The sequence below is a fragment of the Synchiropus splendidus genome, chromosome 9 (genome assembly GCF_027744825.2).
Source record: "Synchiropus splendidus isolate RoL2022-P1 chromosome 9, RoL_Sspl_1.0, whole genome shotgun sequence".
NCBI classification, from domain to species: Eukaryota; Metazoa; Chordata; class Actinopteri; order Syngnathiformes; family Callionymidae; genus Synchiropus; species Synchiropus splendidus.
Genome location: NC_071342.1, coordinates 19,008,637 through 19,035,257, shown reverse-complemented (window position 1 = coordinate 19,035,257; position 26,621 = coordinate 19,008,637). Strand labels below are relative to the sequence as shown.

The 26,621-nt window shown below is 41.8% G+C and overlaps 1 protein-coding gene across 2 annotated transcripts in view; it reads left to right on the top strand.

Moving 5' to 3' along the window:
- plpp4 (phospholipid phosphatase 4) overlaps positions 1–26,621 on the top strand; it is a 74,526-nt gene that overhangs the window by 7,930 nt on the left and 39,975 nt on the right. The window lies entirely within an intron of this gene.

The window sequence follows — 26,621 nt, the reverse complement described above, 5'->3', positions numbered from 1 at the left end:
TCAGATCATCCACAAGGTGTAGTGCAAAAGTGAGTCATCTGTGAAATGTATTTTTAGACGCTTGCTGGGGTCAGTGTGGAGAACCTTAAATGATCCTCAGCCAAAGCTCATGTATAATGACTGCTCTTCTACTCACTTACTCAGTGCATAGGCAAAGATTTTCTAACTGAAGGATGACGACTTCTTTAACTCTGTGCTAGTTCTCTAGCTCATCTGTGTATTACTGCTGTTTCTGACAGTAAACAGTGCTCAGTATGAGAGACACTGACTTCAATAGCTTTTAAACTACTGTATGAAGACAACCACTGACTCCAAATTTGTTTGCGTGGACTTGCAATGCATTGCAATGCTACACAGTGGGTTGTGTTTTGGTCACTTTTGGGCACTTTTTGGGCACTTCTTCTGCGGCTTATCCGGGGTCGGGTCACAGAGGCAGCATTCGGAGCAAGGAAGCCCAAACTTCCCGATCCGCACAAACCTCCTCCAGCTCTTCCCGGGGGATCCCGAGGCGTTCCCAGGCCAGACCGGAGACATCATCTCTCCAGCGAGTCCTGGGTCTTCCCCGGGGTCTCCTCCCGGTAGGACATGCCTGGAACACCTGCCCAGGGAGGCGTCCAGGCGGCATCCGGATCAGATGCCCGAGCCACCTCAGCTGGTTCCTCTCGATGTGGAGGAGCAGCGGCTCCACCCCGAGCTCCTCCCGGATGACCGAACTCCTCACCCTATCTCTAAGGGTGCGCCCAGCCACCCTGCGGAGGAAACTCATCTCAGCCGCTTGTATCCGCGATCTCATCCTTTCGGTCATTACCCAAACCTTGTGGCCATAGGTGAGGGTGCGAACGTAGATCGATCGGTAAAGCAAGAGCTTCGTTTTGGGTTGTGTTTTGGTCACTTTTATCTCAGCAAAATAGAACCGTATAACATAGTTCATCGTGGAATAGCAGTGTTTTCCTTTAACCAAATATGTCATGAGGCAACTCATGACAACAACATGTGTCGTCAGTGGTGTTGAAATGGAGGTGGAAATGAAATGTGTGCTGTACTCTACTTAATGATCGGCAGAAACTGTGGAAGCTCCGTCCTGCGTGGCCACCAAACCTGTCTTTGAAAGAAAAAAAAGAAATGGCGGGTGGGAGGGGAGTAAGAGGTTAGCCTTGTCGTAATACAATGGTTCATGATTTTAGTCACTTGTGTAGAAAAATGTGAGTCTTCATTGTTTGATCCATTTAACTTCAAATGGAGAAAATCAAAGCATTTTAATTGAATTCCAAACCTTTTTGCCCTCACAGAAATGTGCAATATTCATCCAGCTCAGACCTTTCTCTTTGAAAGTATTTCACTGAAATCCAATTAGAAGCTCCAACCCAACAAAAGGCTCCTTTTTATTCTGACTCTTCCACCGCTGGTGTATTTCAGCAAACCTTGTTTGCCTCTGTTGCCACGAGTGTGACAGTTAATATGGTATTGTAGCCACAGCTGCTCCCCAAAGGTTGACTCCGGGACCTCAACGGCCACGGGCCACTTTGCCTGTGTGGGCTCTGAGTCACAGGTGAAGCCTGGGTAATTGGGTTCAACTCCATTTCCTGCTGGATGTTTCTTCTTTAGAGGGACTGTTTTTTCATCATTCAGGGATCAAGACAATTCTATTTTTGCAGTTTCTATTTATGAGCTAATAATTACAGCGCTGAAAGATTTTTAAAATACTCCAAAGCGACTTCTGTTTGTTCTATTTAAACTCTGCTCACTTTTATCTCTAGCAGTTGGTGAATCATTTCTCTTCGTCTGGCTGACTGAGAGTCCAGACTCCAGGTCACGCACTGCTTATGAGGGGAGGTCAAACGAGTGTTGTCAGCGTGACCCTGCGTGATAAAACTGTTAATACAGATATTAACACTAACCATTGGCGCAGATATTTCTGGAGCTCCAGGTCGCAGTTGAGTTCAGATGAAATGCTTTCATTGGAACATGAGACTGGAATCAATAAAACACCTGTGGACAAAAACCATGCTGGGTAGTATCACACTATAGAAGCTCCAGTACGACTTCTAGCTGTGAAGTGATGCCTTTTCTGATAAATAAGTTCAGCTAAAGTGGATGAAAACGAAATGTTGTTGGACCAAGAAACATGATCACGAAAAGAAATCCCTTTCTGATGATCTGTCTTTTTAATGGTGCCACATTTGTAAGGGCCATTTTTAACCAGCTGAGCAAGTCATTGGTAGGAAATTGTGGGTTGTGCCAATGGAGTATTTCCGTTGGACTTGGTGATAATATAGCCACACAAGACTGGTCTGAATTTAAATAAAAAATCACCCCTGTCCCAGGGAATTTAACAGCAACTTGTCAACTGTCTGTGAGTCAAATGTTTGACATGTGCAGCGACTTGTCATTGGATCAGGTTTAGGGGTGCTGCCTGGGGAGACAGCAGCAACTGTGGTGGCAGGATACTCCCAAGAGTGAAGGCCCATTTATGCCTTATGCCTGATCACATACTTCCATGCGGTCTTTACGTTGGTATTGCTTTTCATCAATATAACCACCAGGGGGAGCAGCAACTGTGGAAGATGATTTGATAATGTACCCCTCGCTTAAAAGAGGAAAATGGCGGCAGCGTTGTAGGAAGCGGTGGTTGGTGAGGCTGTTCAATATATTGGACCAGGGGAGGTACCATATGCATCCGCTTACTTAAGTGCCACGCCGCGTCCTTCAGCTAACGCAGAAGTGTTAGGCCCGATTTGGTAGGGGTGAAAACTCCTTCATAGATGGCAACGGAATAAAAATGTATCTGGATTTTATAAGTGCCTACTGTGGAGTCTATTGTGATTTCTTGCGCGATATGAAAGAAAAACAAAGCGCCATACATGCGTCGATCCGCACACTGTGGAGAAGAATAGACATAAATGATCCGATGACAAACAATCGTATTTTGTGGAAATAAATGTTACGCATGTGGTAGAAAGCGCCTTGAAATCTTTTACTTCAATTTCCTTTGGCTTATTAAAACGTTTTAAAAAGCAATATCGTATATGCCGGATGTGACGTTATAATCCCGAGGCAGGTATTTGCTAGTAAGCGCAAGCGATGACGTTTTTTTATCTTTTTAAAATTTTTACTTCTACAGTCTAGATTAATGGTTAGGGTTAGGGTTAGGTCTGTGCAGTTTAGCTGTGACAACGAAATAAACCAAAGTAACGCTCGCTTACCGTAAACCAGTTTGTCGGTAACTTCCTGCTCCAGCACCATCATTTCCGGCAGACCACATCAGGCAGAGAGACCAGATCGTACTTACGCATGCGCATAAAAACGTATAATTTCCAGATTTTACTTTTAAATATATACTATTTTGACAACTATTAAAAAAAAAATCCCACACATTTACGCAATATAAAACAATAAACACAATTCTTAGACCTTGCGTGTTTCTAACATCCGGTTTCAGTCCCGGAACTTCTGGCGGACCGCATCAGGCAGGCGGACCACATTAGGCAGTGACACCTACACTGGAGGACGGAGAATTTCCGCCATTATTTATCTTGTTCATGTCTCATTAGAGCTACGTTTCGGTTAGTAACAGCAACACTGCCCCCCATGGTTTCTGGTGGTACTGCTCTGTTAGCCCCGTATCTGTAAGCTTTGTGAAAACGTGCAGAAATACGGAGGAACTAGACGCAGAGCATGAACAGTCCATATTCGGATCCATATGTAACGTTCTGCAAAAAAGGAGAAGTCTGTCCGTCAGTATTCTGTGGTACTTCACCACAGCAACTTCCCAAGAGCATCCTCTGTAAAGGCACGAAAAAATCCCCTCCAAAAACAACAATGGCTCTTAGCAGAGCTGGCCAGCTCCACACCAATTAAAGTGGCTCACATCCTGGCCAAGTTCAATTAGCCCTGCAGTGATGGTGTTGTAATTACAAGTGTAAATGTGCATCATTTAATGGAGTGTAGATTAGTAGTCATCGGAAAATCATAACCTTTAGTTTTGATATTCAGGTGAGTTCTCTGAATAAATGTTCTTAGCCATGAGCTGTTCTCCAGCTCCGTCAGTGTTTAAAGGTAGCTCACAGGTAAAAGGTTTGATCTCCGCGAACTTGTGCTTGGTTCCCTTAAATGTGAATAGAGCCTTCCCAAGTTCTTTGAAACGCAAAAGGCTGTGTGTTTGGAGCTTAACCGTCTATTCATTATGCAGCTCTCTATAAATAAATGAAACGAAGGTCTTAAACTATCGATATAGCTTCGTCGGGATGATACCTTTTCCCTCGGCTATCCTCGCTCTGAAGAAGGCCAAAGACGTTCTCATCAATAAAACTTCAGTTTAAAAGAAAAAAAGTTTTTCTTGCCATCAGTCCATGGTTGCTGGCAGTCCTGGATCAATCGTCTCTCAACAATAATGTTGAACTCGGTCTGTTCCCTAACCTTCGAAGAGCATTGACTCGCAGCTATGAAGCATCTGAAACCCTCACTGCACTGTTAAAAGGCCTGAGGAGATGGTTGAATGTGCATCAGAGTCTTGGAGTCTGTCTGGTTTATGATGTCAGACTTGCACATTTTTGGAAATCCAGTTGTTGTGATGTGAATGAATTATTATTGCCTCTTTGATTTTCCTTTATTCGGCACGACCTTCATGCAAAAGAAGTCGGGGAAAAAGATATCAGTGTAGAAAGTTATCATTTTATCATCAATGACAACTTTGTGGAGTTTACATAGTTTTATACTGAATGGTCTCTGTTTGAGTTTAAACTACTTGGGCCTTCATGCAAACAGTACAATGCTTATTGAAGTACAAGGGTGGTGATGGAAGATGAACCTGCTGACCACTCATTTATGATATAATTCTGATGAAAAATGACACGAAAGTGGATCAGTAAACATGGTAACTGTTCAAAGAGGAAAGGAAAAAGCTCAACTGATAATAAACTGAATAGAACGCTAATAATAGACAGCTCAGAATCAGAGTAGGTGTTGAACATGAAGAGGTGAAAGGAAAGACCTGGATCAGCTTAACGTCGAGTGAAGGCATCTGACATGAAAAGCAGGGATTCCCCGACAGCTCGATATATTTCCACTCTGAGATGCTTTGACATTTCACTTCCTGCAATCGTCCGATGAGCTCATTTGGCTTAATGGTTCCTGCCTCATCTCTCTTGACGTTTTGATGGGACCGGTCATTCTGGAGAAGCGCCATTTAATACTAATACGATTTGTGCAAAATGGTTGTCAGCAAGATCCCTTTAATGGCGTCTTTGGAATCTCTTCAGGAGGAGTGAAGAAGTCCCGTGAGGTTTGACCAACAATGTGGGTGTCAGAAGTGGACCTCAGCCATGGGGTCATATTCCCTTGGTCCATTGTTGAAGCTTTTGGCTGTGGACCAAGTCAGCCTGAAGAGCCAGACATCTGTACGCACAACAAGCTGCGTTTGGAGATATCGTCGTTCTTGTTGGAACAGAATCGGCTCTGGTCATGACTCTCCCCGCTGATAGGGGGCATCTCATCATCTGACTCGAAGTTGAACCACCGCTCTGCTACATCGAGGGATGTGGAATGAAAAGAAGAACACAAACAGAAATAACTATGATAACAAGAGTTGATAAAGATAGTGATCATTTCAGAACTTGATGTACTGATGTTCTACCACAGCAGTGGAGGTTATGTTTTGTCTTAGTTTATCGGTTTATCTAGCACAATGACTCCAAAATTTGGAAACATTTAAAGGTGAATTCACCCCTATTTTGGTATTTTCCCTGCATAGAGCCCATCATAAAATAAATACATTCAGATTAAATATATACTGCTTTCGAACCAAGTGAGAACCTTGTACTTCAAGACAGAAATGTCACGTGATCACACCAGTGTAAACTTCTCAGCAGCTAGAAAACACAACATGATAGTGCTGGTGTTTTTTTTTAAAACAGAAGAATCTCAAAATACATGTGATAACTCGATGAAACATGACATGACTGCTGCTCATGAAGTTCTTGGCTTCTGCTCAGACATATGAGGCGTGAGATTTACTTCATGATTTAAAAATATCTTTTTCTATTGTCGTCATTTTAAGACGACAATAGAACAAATAATAGACAAAAAACAATAGAAGTTCCCTTTGCTTCTGTCGGATCATGATAGTCAACAGCCAGCTCAAAGTCAGATTGTCACACAAAAGTCACACAAATGAAGATTTTCGCTCATAAATATTGAACATGTTTGACGTGCACAATTGTTTTCTGAGCCACTTTTCTGGGCAAATAATCTGGGCATTAACATGCTGCAGACTTAAGAATTGTATTTTAGGATTACCTAGTATGAGTTCAGATAATTGGGCATCTGCCATTCTTAAGGCCCATCTGTGCTCATGGATTCATACAGATCTGGGAAAAGCCAGAACCTTTTGTCCGTGCTCTTTCTTCATTCCATCCATATTTCTGCACGTTCTACAAGGCTTACGGATACAGGCCTTTGGAAACCTTGGTGCAGTGTTGCTGTTCCTCCCCGCTACATAGCTCTAATGACACATGAAGAATACATAACAGTGGCGATGTACTGAACTGCCTCCACCTCCTACAACAATTTCTCTGTTTCGTCTTTTGTGCAGGAAGTACATTACAAATACTTCTTACACAGTCACTGTGTTTCTTTTGGAGTTTGTTGTTGTCGTAAATTATTGACTCTGGGCTGCTCCCTCTGGTGGATGTATTGGTGAACAGCAACACAAAGGAAGAACATGATCTGAGACTGTAATGTTGTTTGAAACGGATGGCTACAATTTCGTACGTAATGGAAGCATGGAAATATAGTCCTTAAAATAGGGAGAAAGATGTTGTTGTCATGCTGGGGCCCTGTTTAAATGGACTTGATGTGATGAGAAACAAGGTGTACTAAAGTGTTGTAGGACATGAGTCTGTACAATTCTTGAATCATGGACATTGCTTTATTGATCTGATCTGAGTCTTGTAAAGCTTCAGGAAAGGAGCTCCTTGGCGGAGGCATGCGCTCTCCCAATGCCTTTCTTGTCATATTTATAATTCTTACAAAATGTGACTGTGTTTAGTCCATTATCTCTGTCCAAGCTCTTCAAATGGAGCGCAGTGACACATATTTCCATTTCAATACATGAGGTGACAACATGTCCTCAGATTCGGGGTCAGGTGGAAATTATTGTGAAGATTTATGGACACAGGAAGAAGCTGCCGCTGTGATGTACGACACCGCTAGAAGAAACAAGGTGCATTTTCACGATCAAACACAAGACTGTGACCGCATGCAGAGGTGACCTGTATTCATCACTCCGCAGTCTTCCTCCCCTCTCCATAATTCTATTATTATCACTCTTCCTGACGTTTCCTCGGTACAAGTTTCTCCTTCGCAGGTACTTCTGCTGATCTGCACCGCGACTGTCACTTCCAGCACCAAACTCTTATCAGTGCAAAGGCAGGCGAGGAGTTGGGGAGATGAAAGAGCAGCCCTCCCAGTCCCAGCTCTCTACCGGGGCCGTATATATTACAAGAAGTCCCCTCTGCCCCGTTATAGAAGCTTTCAGCGCTCCTCTTTGCCAGCGCGCGAGCCCCGTGAGCTTCACTGTCACACCAGATTCCACCTTTACGCACTTCCTTCTCTGTTACTGCGGCGTGAAACTTCACCTTCCAGCCTGTTCCATTTATCACTCAGTGGAAGTGACTCAAAAAGTATTGTGTGCAACTTTGAGTTCATCTCCCTCATACTAAACATCTACATGTGACTCTACGTATTGCAGTCTGCTATTTGTAGACAGTGTGAGAATGAATGCTTCTGCTGTGTAGAATTAAGAAACACTTTTGAAACACTGTGTTCCAGCTGCACAGACAGAATGGTTGGTGTGCAGGGGAAGGTCACACACCTACAGAGGGGTGCGGAGATGATGGAGTGTACTTGTCCGGAGGAAGCATGTTGTCCAGCGTATACCCAGGTTTGCCTGAATAACCTTCATTTTTCTGCTCCCATGATGATTGCAGATGTGTTCGCTCCCCTTGTAGTGACACGTTTAAACTGTATTATTTTACCAATCTATTAGATAAGAAACATGTTCTCTTCATAACTGTGGGGAAGACCACCTAATGTGATTCGATTTTAGTTAACAAAAATGGGTTACACTCCTTGGAAGACTAATGGAGTAAACTAGGAAGTGTTCACAGTTCACAGAGGACTCGAGAAAGAGCCGTCTGTGGAACATCTCCGAAATAAACTGTGCTCACGACAAACACAATCTAGGCGCTAAAAGTGACAGTGTTGCATGTAAAGTCAATGTGGGGGCACGTTTAAGCGTGACGGGGTTTTCGGCATGATATTTTCCAATCTCCCTTCCTGTAATGGAATGTAGCAAGTCACTGATCCGACAGAGAACGGAAGCCATGAGGGGAGTTTTGTTGTTTATTAAATGACAAAATCTGGTGCCCTAGCTTCAGGTGCCATCATCATCTCCACCTCTGTTTGCATGTTGTGTTTTCCACTTGTTTCTCAAGTTTCTCAATTGGCCCTCTGGCAGAATCTTTGAGTGTGATGCTCTGCGTTGAGATAATGGGTGCTCAACACAGATATTACAATCAGCAGCAGATTTTTTTGTTTGCCACTGTCAGTCTTGAGTGAGTATTTCAAATGCAAATAACACACATGCAAATTAAGTAAGTAAATAAATAAATGTACATGCTGAATTAAACAAAAAAAATTGAAAACAAAAACAAAAAAAGTACTACTGAGTCCTTTCCCGTGTTCAGCGTCTCATGAATACCGCGAATTAAAACAGTGACTGGTGACGTGCTACACAGGGAGACGGATGGAGAGAGATGGATCTTGCGGTCAGCCATGTTTGTTTAAAGTACATACACCCGGTGTAGTGTTCGGTGTCCTGGCCTAGTGAGTTCTGCTTCTTAGCTCTTATCATACATGTGTCATACATTCAGAATTTGGACATTTACGAATCGATTCAGAATGATTCACAGCTAGATTGCGTCTCTTGGCGCCAACATTTATGTCAAATGTGAGCGTTTGGCGTTGCACATGACTTCAACAAAGTGGTAGTGAATGTGATGATGCACCAGCTGTGTAGAGTTTGTGGGCCAAAGGAGACGATTGCTACTACATCATCACTAGTTCCTGGAGAGACTGCATTGCAACTTGCTTATGAAACAGGGAAATAAAGAAAGGGTCTTCTGCTCATCCACTGTTGCAAAACATAACATCGTTCCTTCCGTGGCTATCCAGGGGTACTGCAAGAGCGTTACAGTATCTAGAGTGGGAATGTTTATTATCCTCTGAAGGACTTTAAGTTCCCAGAGACAGGGGGCGCCAAAGTTTTTTTGGTTTTTCAGGCTACAATTTTGCCGTTCCAATCCATCATGTATGAACTTTAGACCCGCCCCCAGCAGATTAGATATCTATTTTAACATGACTTGAGTGGTGGGGGGGAAGTAACTTTGGTGGCTGGAGGCCTGTGACCACTCGCAAAAAGTCACCATCTACAGAAGACAAGACTGAGGTCAAAGTCTCTGCAAGACTAAAGACTTGTGAAGTTCATTTCGAAGAGGTCACAGTCGTGGGAACTGTCCATGGTCCTTCTTATATATGCTCATTCTTGAGGGTTGTGTTCAGTTTGTTCGTGCCTTTGAAGCAGTGCTTTTCCATTACTTTCTGTTGCGCCCCTCCCAGGAAGAAGTAAACGCTTGGCGCCCCCAATTCTCCGCCGCCGCTGTAAATAGTATCATTGTTTATTATTATAAGTACACATCTGCATAACATTGTAACCCTGAAACATAAAAAAAAAGAAAAGAAGAGTGCAATATAAATCAAGTTACAATAAAGAATAACTTTGTTAGCGTTGTTTTTGTCTGTAACAGAAAAGACTTATAGTGCATCAATTTGCCTGAAAAAAAAAAAAAAAAAACATGAGTGGATGTGCAAGTACACTTTATTCTAGTACGGCAAAAAAGTTTGTTCCCTGAGGTCACATGTGCCTCCCCTGGCATCGCTTCACGCCCCCTCAGGGGCACCTGCCCTACTATTTGAGAAGGACTGATCTAAAGAATACCTGCTTCTGAACAAACATAGCTATGCATCGACTTCAAAAAGCAAGTTAACAAACGCTTTGTTTTGATCTACAGCGCTTTTCCTCAATCATCTGGAACGTGTTTTCATGTATTATATGAATAAGAATGCGGATGCATGGATAATTTACATTCTAAGCAGTCGGGTGTTCCTTTTTTTTTTTCCTTCAGTCACAATTGTTTGAGATTAAGGCGAGAAGCAGCCGAAACAGAAGGCAGCGAACTTGGCTGAAAAGACTGACGTGTAGCAGTCGAGTTGTGTCAGCAGCACGAGCATCACTTGACTCAGGGGAGAACAAAACCAGGAGTGGAGATGAAAATAATCCTACACAGCTTTGAAAACAGACTGTTGTTCGACATAATGAGCTGAAACGTCAGAAGATGATACTGTTAACATGAAGTGAAAGACAAAGAAGAGACAGTTACAAAGTGGACGGTGAAAAGTACAAAAAATATTGTGGGTTATGAATAAAAATCATCATGAGGAATGACCTCAGTTTCAGTTTATTTTTGGGGTTACGCAAGACAAAAACAGTATTCTTAAATTTTCATTTTTCTAACTGAAAGACAGAAAAAAATCTTTCTTCAAACAGTGATTTTTATACTTCTATTTATTACGACATAATTTCAATTATAAGGCAGTTTTTTTTTTTTTTTTTTTTTTTTTTTTGCAATTTTGGGTTCAAATAACACATCAATTATCCGCCCCGTAATTAACCAGCACAGGAGACACAATCACATTAAAGCTCGTGTTTGCTTATGAGTCATTGAGCGCTCAATGTCCAAAGACTCACATTTCAAGCTGTTTATCAATTACTCTGCGCTTCGAATTAATTTGATGAAGGTGCCTCGTGAGAATCCACATTTGGACCACATGGTGAGGCTTCTCAGTAAACACATCAGAACTGTTGTGAACTGTGATGTGAGATGATGCAACGTGTGACTCTCCAGAGAAATGAACAGTCTGCAACTAAATTGCTGTGAAAGTCTCCTCAGTTGGTCAAAAACATAGTTTAGAGCACGCATGCAAACCAATTGTGTCCTCATTATTTTAGTGTACGGAGCTTGTGGTGTGAAATGTGTGGGGTGTTGCACTCAGAAATTGGTGCGAAGTGTTAGTGACACATATTTAAATCGTGAATTTCACGTTGTTGAATGGCCATGAAGGTATGAAAAACGGCATTACGTAACAGACTGCACATTTTTTTAGCTTAGGATAGCAGCTTGCTTATGTCTTAGTAGAATTACAGTGGTTGGAATATGGCATTCTCTTGACAATAAATAAAAAAATGAATAGAGAAAGTCATCTACCTGGAGCTCTCAAGTCAATAACCTTGGTTTATTAAATTCCAGGAGTTTATTAATCCTTCAGCGACCATTACCTTATAAAACCTTTATGCACCTCTTTTTCAGCTTTCACCTTCATAAGCAAGTGACCATCCAGAAGGAAAGCAGGAAGTTGATCCTGAATTTTGAGGGTATAGAATATAAATGATTCTGAAAATAGAGTACAGTGGGGTTGTGGGGGCAGCAGCAGAATTTAAGAGATCCAGACCTCTCTTTCTGCAGAAAGGGGAATATAGAGGGGTTGCCAGGTCGACCAAGACAGATGACCTGCTGACCTCTCTGGGGTCTCCTCATAAGCCTGGACCACCTCACTAGTGTGTCCAGGACAAGATGTAAAGAGTCAGATCGATTCCCATAAATAGCTGGTGTTTAAAATGCAATAAACTTAGTTTCAGATGTCAGACTGGCTTTGTTTGACAAACATTGCCCATGTTTACATCCAATAGTAGCGTTGATTTTCTGTCATCTCGGTCGCCAGATAAATCAGGATGTGGTCACGCTGTTGTCTGAGCTGCCGAACAAATCACATCATGCGCTGTGTCTCGCTCTGTTACGGAGGGATTGATTTTGTTTTTCACTAAATTAAGGGTTTGATAAAAGATGCTGCAGGGGTCATCTCGCTTGCTCTTCTTTCTCTGCCTGTTGCATCATTTCAGTTCTCGCTGCAAATTCTAGATTTGTTTTGCAGAACTCTCACTTTTTGGGACAATTTAGGAGCCGAGTGTGGTTGTGATATTTTATTCATCATTATTTGTGGGTCCAGTTAAAGGCATTTTCAGTCAATTCTATATCGTGTACGATAAGTTATCGCCCATCCCTCATCGATGGTGAGATGTGATGTGTTTTCTTCACCTACATATTGCTGCGGGAAACCCTGCTTTAATTTGATGGACTTCCTCTTCTCTTCATTGTTGCAGTTGTTCAGCTTCATGTCCTTGAATTCCAGTGCTGTCAGAAGTGTTCTGTAGATAGACGCTATTGACTCTTCATACACGTCTTTCAGTGAAATATATTTTTCCATCTTAACTCTGTACAGTAGGTCCAATTCTTTTCCTCAACAACTCAAGTCACCCTTGAGCTTCGGAGGTTACCGCTCGGCTCCGTCTGTGAAGTGATGGAACTCGTTGGTGATACGTGAAGAAAGCAGGGCTGCAGAAGAGGGGAAGCATTAATCATTTCTGATGGACGTTTGTTCAGGTTCACTGGTAAAAGGAGTCATGGCTGCGGCGCTGCGGCTCTCTGGAGAAGCCCGGGTTCAAAGTGGAAGAGCCGACAATGGCGTTTCTGTCACTGACAAGAAACATGGACGTGGCATGGAGGAAGGGCTTCATGAGAAGCGGATCTGGTGGAATAGTTGAGTGTAGATACGAGCCAGAGATGGACTGGAAGTGCTGTGGATTTAAGTCGGCAGTAAAACAGAGAGGGGACTAATGGATATGATAATAAATGAAGAGCTATGGCGGAGTGCAGCCACGGTGGATTTGTTAAGCCTGACCTTTACTCTTTAATGGAAAAATGAAAAATGCAGAGAGTAACTAAAAGTGCTTTAAATCTGAAGAGCACTGACCTAATCATGAGCTCACCTGAAAGTTGCCCGTCCCCACAAGCGAAGCTGAGAAACACTGCGTGTGTCGCCAAACACTTGTGTGGTACTTTCCTGGGCGACGCAGTCGTCGATGTAAATTTGCCAGAGAATGAGAAGGACAGACCTGCGCTCCTCTTTCACTCCAATATAGAAATGCCTCGAGGCTGCATTTCCTCTAATCTCATTGCAGAACAGAACTCAGACGTGATGGAATCACTTGACTGATCACCTCCGTCAATGTTTTCATTGACTCTGCTCTCGGTTGCTTCTGGCTGGTTCTTTCCAATGCCGTATGCACTTAGCTTTTCATAGTGCCATTTAGGGAGAGCAGAAACTGCTGCAGGTACAGTATGCTTTTACATGAGCAGTGACTCTATTGCCATTCAAGAACTCAAAACTGCTCTTCAGGTAGAGGAATGGAGACGTTGCTGAGGGATGGGATCATTTTGGCCTCGATTATATCGTCATGAAAACTCCCTCAGTCCATAGAGGTTTGCACGTGTGAACGTGTCCAGGGTGTACCAACCCTTTCGCTACAGTATATGTAGCTGGAAAAGACAACTACTATCGGTTCCATTGATCGAGAGAGTGAAAATGAATCCAGTGGTTTTTCTCCATGATCTGACCTCTTGAAGTGCCACCTGGGCGCGTCTTCAGTGATGGACCTGCGATCGGTTGTTGTTGGTTCTTGTCATCTGTCACCCTCCTCCTCATGACTTGGCTCAGGCGCTCAGTCCTAAACCTATGTCCAGGTACTAAGGGGCTAAATTTGGCCCCTCAGTACCTGGCTTGGTCCCATGACTTGCACTCGGGTCAGTAGTTGGTGACTAAACTTGAGAAAATGTCAATATACCTGTGACACGACTTAGACTTAAACGTAAGTGACTTGACTTGGACTTGTGCCCAATCTTCCTTCGCTCCAAGACATTGATATAGACACGCCCACAAACGTTGCTCAGATTGAAGTTGCCGGTGTCCTGACAGGGTTGAGGCTGGTATGCTGCAAGGAGATGGAGCACTACATGTTGGTGGTGATGCCAGTGTAAATGGTCCTGGAAAACAGGTAACTAGAGACTCTCACCCTCCTCTACAGCAATCCCTTCTCTGGCATACTTTGTCAAAACAACTAAAAATAGTGAGTCAGAAAACCTCCTCCAAGCAGCTTCAGTCCATCCCCAACACTATCTTCCATTGACAAAGTAACATTGAAAGAAAAATCTTGCATCCAAATGCCAATCTGGCACAAATGGTCTAATCTACCAATGTCCATGAATCCTTTAAAAAAATCCCTAGATTCCGACGGTGTTCTGGATCACTCCCTAAATTGAATGATTTGTTCCTTGTCCCATTTCAACCTTTCCTGAAAATTTCATCCACATCCGTCAGTAACTTATTAAGCTATTTTGAACACAGACAAACCAATGCCGTTGAAGGCAAAACCTCCTTCGAGGGAGTAATAAATATCACTCCGAGTCAACGCCGTGAGGGAAAAAAACGAAACCTGCTAAATATTTCACACTATAAAGATGATAAATATTCCATCTTCTCTTTTGTTGTTTCTGTGCGGCCACCCAGCGGACCCCCTTGTTTGGCTGCTTTGTGTCAGGAATTCCAAAATAAAAGTTTAAACATTTTATATATATATATATATATATATTTTTTTATTTTTATTTTTTTTTTTATTTTTATTTTTTAATATATATATATAAGACCCACTAGTGAGGTGATTTCATGACACTTTCGCAGCGTCACTCCTCGCAGACACTGCAGATTTAGGAAAAGAAGAGGACACTTTTTACTGGATGTTTGTGGATCATAAATGTTTTTCTTGGATATGTATCTATATAATGCATATCTACAAATAGACACAACAAACTGTGACAAATCCATTACAAATATTTTGCTGCGGAGTATTTGCTGGTTCTGAGTGACGGAAGACGGTCGAACTGTTATTTGTTGAACTGTTAAGTGATCATGTGGTGTAGAGGACTCACATCACGTACAATGCATGGTAAAAGCATGAGGTATCTGTTTGTGACCTGTGGAGGGCAGTAATGTGCCTACTCTGCCATTGAGCAAGAAGGAAGCTGATGAATGCTACAAGAATGACGGAGCAAATCGGTAGTGTCCGATAATATCGGCCTGCTCGTATTAGTATAATTACCTAATATGTACGCATCTGCGTTGGTTTCTCCACTGATAAGGACATACCGACCAAGACTTCACCCTTCAACACTGCTTCCCTGCTCCTGCACCCTATTAAACCGCGAACAACCGTTCAGTTCACGCCATCAACTAGGTGAGAAATCTTGTGCATTGCAGCAATGCTGAGTTGCTCATTTTCATTGAGAAAAATCTTCCCTCTTCACATCAGTGCAAGGCTGTGAATTATAGTAAACCACACTAGGTCAGCCAGGTGTGGATAAAGAGGACTGTGTTTTATTGTTTTCTTCCACTGAAGCTATAGCTGGCTGATATGGCCAAAATGATCATGAATGACATTTTCTCATATCATTCAATCTCCATTTTTTTATATTATATTTTACATTTTAAGTGAGTTTTTTTCAAGTCTATTCACATTAAACAAACAACCAAGCAAATGAAAAAGTACAATCTCTATTGAGAAAAAAAAAAAAATTAAGATAATGTAAGAACGAACAGTGAACGAGTCGCAGGACCTGGCCTCGTGCCATGTTAGAATGGGCTGGCTTGGTGGCTAATGCTACAAACAGACAACAATCCCCTGTGAAAGTTGACTATATCGACAGAATTATAATGTAATGTAAGAACTGGCACATTTCCTGGCCTTTGTCACCATCACTCAGATTCAGAAAGGAGCGATCTCTGCTCGGCATGGAGAAGAGATGTCTTATTTTACGCCTTGTCCATTGAAAAAAAAAATAAAAAAAAAAATAAATAAAATTAAAAAAAAAAAAAATAAATAAATAAAATATATATATATATATATATATATATATATATATATATATATATATATATATATATATATACATATATAGTTGTCCTTCGCAACACATGCTGTATGTTTATATTTATTTATTACTAAAAATGCTGTACAAAGTTGTACAGGACAAGAAGACTTTAAAAAAAAAACACTAATAAAGTCAGGTTGGTCGTGGTTGTAATGAAAGTTGGAGGAGGTTGTAAGAATGTGATTCAATCTGTTGTTTCAGACAAAAAAAAGTTCATTTGTGGAGCACATTGAGTGGGGCATCTCAACAGAACTATTCACGGCAGGTGTGTGACCTGAACTAAAATTATTGATGTGCAAAAGCATGATTTGTTTTTGTATTTCCCAGCTGCAAAGTCCACTTGTTGTCTGCAGCTTCAGGCTTCTTCTTCTCTGAAATCGTTTGCATCAGTCGTTTGTCCTTCCCACACCCTGTTGGTTATTGCACCCTCCGGGGTTGTCTTGGCTTCCCCCCAAACACAGTCGCTCTTGTAGCAAGTACGACAGAGAGCAGAGTGACAGACGCGGGACGAGACAGTGGATGAGGGAAAAGAAAGAAATATTCTTCTTCATTTGTTCAAAGAGGTCCATACATGGGTGTTATTTATGAAACATCTCAGAACGTTCCTGCATAGTTTTGTGCTCTCTGTCCTTGTAGTTTTCCTTCTCGTCGGAATCCTTATAAAAACAACATGAAACACTGTGAACTGCTGTGTAAAAGGTGTGAACTGCAGTGGGGAACAGAGCAGATGGTCACCTGGCTTCCCTTCGCCTGACCAACCAACCCTTATCTCCTCCTGCCTCCTGAACATGTCCCCGTAGATTCAGAGCAGTGCTTCTTCTCATGCCAGCGCTTTGTGTCTGTGAAATGCCTCCTGGGTGTTTATCTCAGCTCACCACCTGCAGTCTGACCAGGCCATCCCTCTATTTCATTTCAGTCACTCCTCATCATCCATGCATTTAAATAAAGCCACTATATCCACCTCCGTTGTCACGGCGTGCCAAGTAAGGGCTGACATTTCCCTCCCTCCAACTTGAGAAGGGATTACACCGGGGAAGCCGAGGCGCTGGTTGTCACTCCACAGCTCTCTCTTCTCTGACAGCCCTGCTGATATGTATTCCTGACACGGCAAGGTCCTCACTGTAACCACCGTCTTCAAAACAAGTACAGAAAATGCATTTGGAATTTCTCTGACATAAATTTGCATCGAAATATAGTGATTAAAATGAAACTTTTGGGAACTCTGGAGGAGGACATCGATCTTCAATCTGGCTAACCTCTCGACTCATCCGGAAAAAATGTATTACATAAAAAGAATATTCTTCACCAAATAACTGACTAAAACATACAGTAGAGAGCCACATTTCATGTCGGTTTATGGATAACTTGACGATAAGTTGCAGCTTTTGTGTCAAATGTATCAATAGCTTGTGGGAAGTGCAGTGAGGAGTGATGGTCTGGCATCCGCCATCAAATGGAGTCAACAGTCACCGCTTTTAACATGTTTACACTGCATTTGAACATGTATTTTCAAAACTAAATTAAATTATGAATATTATTTTCGATCCATTGAGCGCTTCCTGCTTTGAGTTCAAATTCAAATCAAGTCATTTTCCTCGCTATTTTCTTATTTACAACCCATGTACCTTTTTGAAACAGATTTTGGCCGCATTCACACGCTGTGGAGCCAAGAAATTTCACGGCCATGCTGACACTTCAGGCACAAGTTGCTGATATTTTCACATTACACGGGAGTTGTGGAGGAAATAACACGAGTAAAGGATGTGTTAAATTGTTGCTGCATATCTGACTTTCAGTCATTATTATTAATGTTATTATTTCTACACTAGAACCAATGTATTTTAGCTAACAGACATACGTAAAACCGTGGCCAAGCTTTTTTGTAGTGTCATTTACTGGCTATCTCAGCTGGCATCTCCACTACACACACATCCCGAGCCTTTTTTCTATTTTTTGTTGAGAACACAAGCAGCATGTGAGTCACATTATGAGCTCTAGCCACTTGTTCCAGAAATAAAAGGGCAAAAAATGATGATCAAGTCAAGACGGTCTGATTCATCTGTGACCTGCTCTTAATAAAATCTCTCTAGCAACCATCTTTTAAACCACAGTAACCAGGTTTCCTCCAGTCCTGCGTTGCTGTGGAGTTTAATTCGATTTGAGCTACAAAAGGTAATAAAATATGTCTCTTCAGTCTCAATGATGACTGGAATAATTCCAATCCTTTTCTTCCGCTGGTTGGGAAAATGTTGCTTTCTATTCATCAAGAGTAAAAGCTGTGTAATGCAGCAGCGGTTTGGAGAGTAAGCAGAAAAATGGAGAGATAAAAGCACCTCTGTGGAATTGTTCACAAATCTTTGTTCTCCAGCTAAACTGAAGGAGTGTAAGCCAGCAGTTTGGAATGTGTAAATTGGATTTCCCCAGACTGAACTGCAGTAAAAACAAGATGGCAGCTGATGTGGCATGACATTTTGGCCTTTCTTGTTCCCCATGAATGCGAGTTATTTCAGAAAAAAATCTGCATCCACACATAACCACTGAAAACACTGTCGTACCAGGCCTGTATGTAGCAACACTGACTTCGTAAGCAAAATAAAAACTTTGACTTCACACTGCCAAGTAACTAAGACCAAAGAAGATCAATCATTTTCAAGTGATCCCAGCGAAATGATGCAGTGTGGTCCTCGTAAACAAATGTAAATGTGGCTATTGGCTGGGACTGGAGAGGGTTTTTAATGTTGCTTGCAATTGCAGTCTCCTACCAGTGGTGGCGCCAAAAACGACATATTCTCTATATACATGTGTATATCCAGTTGGAACTTCCCAGTTACGCCCTCCAGTGATGTCAGCTGATGTAGAATTTCCTAGTCGGAACGTGGGAGAATTCGTAATCCGTAATGGCTACCACCAACCTAAACAGGAAGTAGATGTTCTGAATCAATGAAATACAGCAAATACATTCTGCCGATTTCAGTGTCATCTTCATACAGCTGGTTTTCTTGTTGCGAACTGAGCGTATGTTTATCTAAAGGTTGCTTATACCCAGACATGGCCCATGTGAGATGAACTTTCACAGTCATTACAGTCACTACCTTGTGTATTTTCAATAAATGGAACGCACTGAACTCTGCTCCGTTCTCATTCCCAACTCCCACTTCCCACTTCCGAAGTGACTGGAACACAGCATTAAAAGTCATGAAGGTCCTTCAACCCCTTCCATGAAGTTAAATCTGAATCATTAAGTATCCAGCTTTCAAGTCTTCTCTGCAGCAGTTTCTGCTCTCTGTGTTCGCTCACTTGCGTCACAATACAACTTGTTTCTGTGCCCTAGATTTTCCCTTTGTTCTGCGAGCACACCAAAGCTACTCAAAGGCTGAGTGAGGCTTCAGCGTCTTGCTGAAGTGCCCTTCATTGGTCACTGCTGGAGTCTCGCTGGGAATCAACGGGACACAAATGGTGTTCCTGGGACCTGAGTTTCCAGGCCTCAACACAGCTTGAATTTAAAGAGAAGACTGTTTGTTGTTTTGTTCTTAATAAATCCCACATTTAGATTTCACATGAAGAAGTTTGTAGCTGGAACTCTACAACATTTTAGTCGATGGCTCTTGAAAGAGCCACAGTTTGTTACTGTTGCAGAGCAACACTGTTTTGTCTAGCACGGCGTGTTTGTGAACCACATCTGGCGCCATACCCTCAAGAAGTCAGGAGGCTGCTTCGCCGCTCCCTCCGCCGCATCTCTCCCTGTGTTATTGAAAACGCTGTCGCCGCTCACCGACAGCCGCTTAACTATATTGCACATCCCAATTCTCCTGGACCAGAAATGGGAATTCAGCAGCGCTAAATGAGGCAGACGATCCACAGACTGGAGCGATGGCTCGGTCCAGAACTTAATAGCTTGTAAGTCACTTTTCACCTGCTGCAGGTCACTGGCCTGGATCACGGGAGGAGTGGGATGAAGATGGCATCTGGTGCTGGAGATTGCCCACCTCTGATTTAATGGAAGGAGTGATTTCAGGCGCAGCTTTCCATCATCTCGTGCGGCTTCCGGCTCATTCCCTGGATGTCCAAACATTTGGCACCAACTGTAGCTGAATGCTTCGTAGTTATGGAGAGAATTCCACAGCAACATTTATTACAAGCAAATAACAATTTCCTCTTTTTTGTTAACATTTCAGTCACTGCGACATCACTTGTATCACATTTTCACGCTCTTTAAACCTTTGGGCGTCAGATTTCATATCACTGATTCAGAAAGTTGCAGCTTAAAATGGTTAAAGGTTCAAGTCATATGGTCAATGAGAAATGGCCTTATCAGATGAATGATGACGTCAGTTGGTGGTGGCCATAGTGAATGACATGCTTTTACAGATGTTTATCTGGTCTACTGGATACCCTTTCACTGTGTGATCTTCAGCAGATCTTGATCATATTCCTCTACAGCAGAGGTGGGCAGTTAAATTTCCTAAAGGGCCACATTATAAACTGTAACTATTGTAAGGGGCCATCATGCCTCATGAAAGGCGGCGATGACTTTGGTACATGACGAAAAAATCGTAAGGAAATGAACCATAAAAAATTAAATGGAAGCAAGGATATTAAGAAGTGTAAATATGGCATGAAACCTATTAAAAATATATATATATTTTTATAGAAATCAACAAAAATATGCACCAAACATTGAAGATGAAAAGGCAATTTATTTCAAAATATCTTTTGAATTTTCTTTCGACAATTTTTGAGGGAAATACTAATAACGAACAAAAAAAGAAACAAAAATGACTGGCTAAAACGGAACCAGCATTAAAAAATTATGAATTATAAGTTATATAACTATAAGTTATAAGAGGGCCACAAAGACACAGTCAAGGGGCCGCATATGGCCCTCGGGCCGCACTTTGCCCAGGTCTGCTCTACAGTATCTTAGTCAGCCAAATCTCTTGCTCTCTCTTATGGTCCTAGGATGTAACTACAACCTACCTTGTCTGCTTGACTTTGACTTTTATATTCCTGGATGACCGGATAACATTATGTTCTTCCACATTTTAGCTGAAGAAATTATGTGCAAGCCCTCTTACTAGTTTTTTTTTTTTTTTAGTGAGGCGGACTGATAACAAAGCTCATTCAGGAGTGGTGCACATCCGACAGAACAGAGAAGTGCGGGAGGCTTTAACCCTGTCAAAACAAAGTACACGTGAGCCTCACTGGCTTCACGTTATTGGACATTAAGGAACCTTTAAAATGACGTTTTTGTGGCTGTTTTCTGGTGAAAAACACAAAAGCTCATTCATGTTCTCATTTGGCAAACCATTTAAGTTAAATGAACCTTTTGAAATATGCAAATCATTAGAAATTTGTTATGAACACTAACATGATTTATTGGACAGGAAATAGTGATTTACTTATTTGATAGTTATGCTATTTAAAACACTGGAAAACATGTTTATTTTAACTATTTTTAATACTTATTTTATGTACTTCTCTGGCGCAATAACCTACTTTAATCTAGCTTAATTTTATTTATTTATTTATTTTTATGTTATTAGTAGTATTATTATTTATTTTTTTTATTCTCTGTGTGATGCTCTTCCTGACTGCATGTCCTTTCTTGCCTCTATTGCTGCTGGAAATGTAAATTTCCTGGAGGAAGTCATCGCAAAGGGATCAATAAAGTCTAAGTCTAAGTCTTATTTTATAACTATGATGTTGTAGTTAATTGACACACAGTATTATTTTAATAGGAAAACACAGCGTCAAAAGAATTCAAGTTAGTCACGTTTCATCTAAGTGATGCGCTACATGTAGTATTTACCAGGTTATTGTGATGGCAATGGAAGATAATGGAACACTAAGAATCCATGGAATACTTTCACTGTTTTATTGTGTGGTGTAGAAACGGAGTTGATGTTGTGGTGTGGAAGACAGGCAGAACATAATGTCTAAGTTGACTCTAAGTTGCCCACCTCATCTGATCCATCTTGCATTCATCACACCCAGAACTTTAGCTGTTATTGAGGCGGCACAATTCAGCCCTGAGTGCTTTTGCAAAAGCTGAATTTCATCCAAACTCAGTGCAATTGGGAGTTGTAGTGCGGCAGATGAAGTCCTGTTGTTGTTGTGAAGGCTTGTTTTCACTGCCGCTGTGGGCGGATAACCAGTGTGTGAGCAGTGTATCAGTCCATTGTGACAGGTCACATCCAGCCCCTTTATTTCAATCCGGACTAAATCTAGAGCGGTTCAGATGAGGTTGGGAAGCAACCCTCAGGGTTCCCGCCGGGATTTTTGGAAACAATGGCGGCGACCCTCAACCTCCTCAGCCCAAAACAGAATGCAACACAGCCAGTCAAGAAGTGACACGGCAGAGAAACAAGGAAACAAAGGGGGAGTTGGGAATTTAAATTAAAAAAAGGTACAAAACCACTGTATGTCATGTCCTCCTCCATGGTGTGCGTTGTGTTCCTGCTCGTTTGTTTCATTTTATCGCGTGATCATGGCGGTGCGGAAAACCTCAGCCCTCTTATTAGATCAAAGCATAACTTATGATTGTGTAATCGATAGCCCACAGAAGCAAAGATACTTTTTGAAAATATATGAGGGGAATTGTCAAAACCAATGGTCTCGACCTCAGCGACTTTTGCTGAGGGAGAATAAGAACAGCATGAGTCACATAAGTGGGGGATTTGTCTTCCCATTATTGAAACCATGTCATCTGAGAAGTAGACTGATGGTTTTTGCCATAAACACTCCACACTCTCCAATTTTGAAAATGTGCTCACTGTGTTCCGTTTGTGTAGAAGGGGTGCGGATCTATGAGCCACTTTATGTTTTGATGGAACTGAAGTCAAGTGAGAGAAATTCAATCCCTTATTAAATTAGTATTGACTGAGGCCTTACAGTTCCACTCACGTTGTTCTTTCTGTGCGTCTCCATCTTAACTCGCTTTGCTGGGTCTTTCTACACCTCTACAGTATGATATTTATTGTGCAGATACTGAAAAACTAGAACAAATAATGAAGTCAACATTAGCCTTCACTTCACCCTCCACAGACCCGTGCGCTACATTCCTGACTTCAGGGCATTTATTAGTTCAAGTTTTCCCTGGTGAAAGACGCCACAGCTATTTCGTGAAGCCCGAGTCCCAAGTCACGCCTGGATAATCGTTCAGTAAGTCACGACACGAGCAGGCTGCCGGCTTGATATCCAGATTTCATTATCTGAATATGCCAGCTCATCCACCGAGCCGCTCTCCCACTTCCACCAGCATGAAAATAACAGGGCATTCGCTCTGTATGTCATTACCTTATCCAACATTTGCTCTACTAATTTGATCCTCTGTCTCTCGCCTCTGTCGTCACCTCGCCACGGTCCTCCACTTCCAACTGCAGCCGCTTCACCGCGTGGTTCACTGTACAAGGAGAGCTGATCTGTCCGCGAGATCGAATTTTGCTATTAATGTAGGCGGATTCTAGAATGGACCAGTGATGCTCAACGTTATCAAGAAGCGTGCAGAGTACTATTATTCACCATTGTGATTCATAGTTAGGAGAGAGAAATGAATAAATTGTCTTTGACGTTCAGTTGTGTCGAAGGGAAGCTGATGCTGTTTCACAGAAACTAGCGTGAGGAAAAACAGAGGATGATATTGGATTTTCGGATATCGCACGTCCAAAAAATACTCACACGTCTTGAAACTGTGGGAAGGAGCAATTGAGACACTACTTCTATCTAATGAGTCCCAGACAAACATCTGAGTCATGCTGAAAGGTTTCCACTGAAAGCATCAGCGAAGTGTCTTGGCTGGTCTGTGGCTCCACGGCTGATCGTTTCAATGTATTACACAATATTATTGTCTATATTATTTGGAGCCCATATTAACCACAAATGTAGTGGTGATGTGTAAAAATAAAATCAGAATACAAGTTTTTTAAGTGTTGAAGTATAATATGTAAGTAAAATAATATCCAAATAAAATGTATTTATTTATTGAGGTTTTTTTTTTTTTTGTATTATTGTTGAGGCCTAGCTTGAACTCCAGTTTGTGGCACTGTGTGACTCTCCAGTCCTCCCAAAACACACAGCTGTTATACATATTTTTGATGCTTAAAAATCTTGTCAATATCGAGTTGATGGTTAAAGGTCTTGTGTAATAGTTTGGGTTGTTCACGCAATAAGGTAGTCGATCTTCTTCTTTCAGCTTCCCCAGATCATCCTCCTCCATCTCCCCCTGTCCTCTGCTTCCTCTTCTCTCAAACCTACAAACCTCATGTCCTCCTTCACCACCTCCACCTCCTGGCAGTTCCAACCTCAACATCTTCATCTACCAATGTACTGGCTCTCTCTCCTCTGTACATGTCCAAACCATCTCCATCTAGCCTCTCTGACTTGGTCTCCTAAACACCTGAGCACATGTGCTGTCCCTCTGATCCTATCCATCCTGCTCACTCCCAGAGAGAAGCTCAGCATCTTCATCTCTGCTACCTCCAGCTCTGCCTCCTGTCTTTTCCTCAGTGCCACTGTTTCCAAACCATACAACATAATTTAAAATGTGTTGTATGCTGCCATGAATCACATTTTATTCTGAAACATCAACATCATAAATGGTGGCACCAGGACCACGTTGTTAGTGGTAGATGGCCTCACGATACTTGACCCCATGGATGGTAGCGCATATCTCAGAGGTGGAAAGTGGCACCATTTTGTATGATGCAAAACATACCTGCTATTAGCGGCATGCCAGAAAGCACGAGGCATGGGGTCAAAGTGGAAAAAACGTTTTACAGAAAATAAAAATAATTCAAGGAAAAATGATCAAATAAAGCAAGCATGAGTGACATGGGTCTCGCTGGTTTATGGTTCCCACTGCGCACCAACTATCACAAAAATGTGGCAATCTTCTGGTGGACATTTGTACTGTGATGTAGAATGGAATGAAGGAAGCAAAGGGAGGATTTTTGTCATTTATTAATTCACTAGCGTGTAACTGTGAGATGCTAAGCTCAATCCCATCTTTAGGGATAACTTTGTTTCTTCGTGTTTTGTTGTTTCCACTTTGTTCTTTTTCCCGTGTGAGATACGTGGCATAGAGGACGAGCTCCTCCATGAGTGCAGGGACAGAATCTTCATCATCAATCTCTGACAGATTAAAAAAAAAATATATATCTTTTGATTTTGAAAATAATGGAATTTGCTGCCCCCTTTAGCAGTGACTTGTATGTGGTCAGAGCTCGAGCCATTACGGGAGGTTCACCACTAAGTGATGGCCCCATCCACATCTCCAGCACAAGCACTTCACTTCAGTCACCTCCAGTTGTCTTATGTGACCAAGGTTGATCGTGCGCAGTCCTATGCTACAGTCATCCACACAGCTGTTTCCTTGTAAATTCACATATTCAGCACCCAACAGCTATAAATGTTCAGTCTGCTCTCAGGTAATGGAGGGCAGTACGTCTGGTGTGGCATCTTAACTGTCACCTCTTTTAATCCCGGCGAAGACAGTCACTTTCTTTGTCACAGTTTGGCGAATGAATGAGCTGATAAGAGCACAAACCCAGGAACAGAGTCATTCACCGGGCATATAATGTGTCATTAGCTCTGTTTAATTTCTTTCAGAGCGTTCAGTGTCGATGTAATGGCGCTCAAGTAAATCGCAGATAGCGACTCAGCAAGGTGTAAAATGAGCTCGTCCTGATTACCACACCATTATAACCCGCAGTTCTTCGCAAACCAGCAAATAGACTTGGCGCGCTTTGTAATGAAAAGGATCTTTTCCCCGTGATCGGATCAACCATAAATGACGACGCAGGTCCATCTACTGCCGCAGTGTTTTAACTTCATCTGGAAAAATGTTTGAAGAAGATGCTAATAGCCCTTTTTCCGATCTAACTGATTTAGCATTTGTAGCCGCCACTGGCGAGTCGGAAGATCTACGGCAGCAGATGTGTGATAGATGCTTTGCTGAAGGGCAGCTACGGAGGTTGAGTCTTGGGTCAGGAGCTTCTCCTGGGGATGAAAATCTTTTTTTTTTATTTATTCATTATCTTCAGTGGACAATTAAAAAAAGAAGATAACTTTTTTTAAAGAAATTTTTTAAGGGTTTGCTTTTATTTCTTCTTATTTTTCTGGCCTCTTCTTCATGGTTCCTGTGTTCGCAGTATGCAGTAACACAAATGACATAGCTAAAACGTGTTTCAAATATACACATGGAAATGCAGTACAGGTGGAAACCATCTTCACACTTTCTAAATATTATCATTATGACAGCGCAATTCCACTATCATCATAAAAGGAAATCTGTGAAGTAGATATGTATTTTTGTATGTATTTCATGTTTGAAACTGAGGTGGTTTTGTACAAAATTGTATTAAGAAGGGGCTTTGAAATTAATTCATCTGCATCATCTTCAGTATTTAACAGGAGACTGACCGGATTTAAGTCGGGTTGGTGAAGTGACACAATTCGGGTTTGCTACGGCATCAGTGAGCAAAGCGTTTGCAGCATTATTTACCAAATAAACTGTTTTTGTGCTTCAGTTTTTGAATTTCATTTCATGCCCTCAATGTTGCAGTACGCTCCTTTATCACATACTGTCTTTAGCTGTTTAGTCTTGTATAGTCCGACGTGCCTTTCATA